The 1,139-nt window shown below is 47.0% G+C and overlaps 1 protein-coding gene across 1 annotated transcript in view; it reads right to left on the reverse strand.

Annotated features, from left to right (window-relative positions):
* The window catches only part of LOC135820706 (uncharacterized), a 50,579-nt gene extending 50,492 nt beyond the window's left edge, over positions 1–87 (reverse strand). The window contains exon 1 of the mRNA XM_065333712.1: positions 1–87. This exon is cut by the window's left edge and continues 269 nt beyond it. The gene's annotated coding sequence lies outside the window, so the exon portion shown is untranslated.
* Between the last annotated feature and the right edge of the window lie 1,052 nt (positions 88–1,139).

Genomic DNA, 1,139 nt, shown 5'->3' on the forward strand with positions numbered 1-1,139 from the left:
ACAACCACCAGCAGTAGGGCAGCCAGCAACAGCAACAGCAACAGCAGCACAATCAGTAAGCCAACAACAGCAGCATCACCACAAGCACCAGCAAAAGGGCAGCTTCACCTGTAGTACTATCAACAGCACCAGCAGTCGGCCAGTAACAGCAACACCGGCGGCAGCAGCAGCAGCAGCAGCACCATCAACAAGAACAAACAAAACACATACTTTTGCACTTTGGGATATTTCGTGTCGACCAGTCGGTTGGTGGCCTCCTGCTGCAAAGCGCGCAATATTTCCGGCCACACCAAGTCCACCCAAACCAAATGACGTACCTGCGTGCAACAACAACAACAACAGCAACAACAACAACAGCAACAGCAGCCGCAGCAAGCAAGTAGTAGGAAGAAGAAAAGACAAATGAGCAATTCGTACACGGTTGCGAATACATACTATACAGCTTGTGATGGGACATTGATAAACCAATATGAACACATTGCACAAACCAATCAGGAGTTAAAAATCCATACTTTCTCAAAACGAGCCTAAACATGATCATGATTGTATGGCATGAGCCTCAAACGCCCACCAAACCCCCCAACACGGCATACAGGGGAGACAGTAGTGCAGTGGAGTGCTCAACTACAGTGCACTCATTTCTCACGGCTCCTATCCGGACCTCCAAGTTACGGGCATCTTGGTCTACGGGGAACCCTGTGAGTGAGTTCTAGTGGATATATTACTACTTTTCTACCAATTTGTGGAAATACCAGGAGTGACGTAATATGCCAGATCTACGTGCCTTCCACATCAAGATGTACATGATTACGAACATTTCCAAATGAAGGGCAGAGCCCCCGGTCCCGGACCGCCCGGATACAACAGATAAGAGTGTACTACATGTAACGTTACATGCATAGGATTGATTGATTGCAGCCTATATCAATCATATCTTCTGAAAATTGTAGTCCAAGTTCCTGTCTGATGATCGGTTAAAACCGTGAAACTCAGAGTTACAGCAGAAACACTTTTTGATCCTCTCAAGTGTATGTAGGATTGCTGACGTACCAGACTGGGTGACTCCACTAGAGGCTCCAACTTAGTCTTGGTGAACTCCAGGCTAATGACGTTGTAGAGTTTGTCGCGTTTCGCATTTG

This window comes from Sycon ciliatum, chromosome 7 (genome assembly GCF_964019385.1).
Source record: "Sycon ciliatum chromosome 7, ocSycCili1.1, whole genome shotgun sequence".
Lineage (NCBI taxonomy): Eukaryota > Metazoa > Porifera > Calcarea > Leucosolenida > Sycettidae > Sycon > Sycon ciliatum.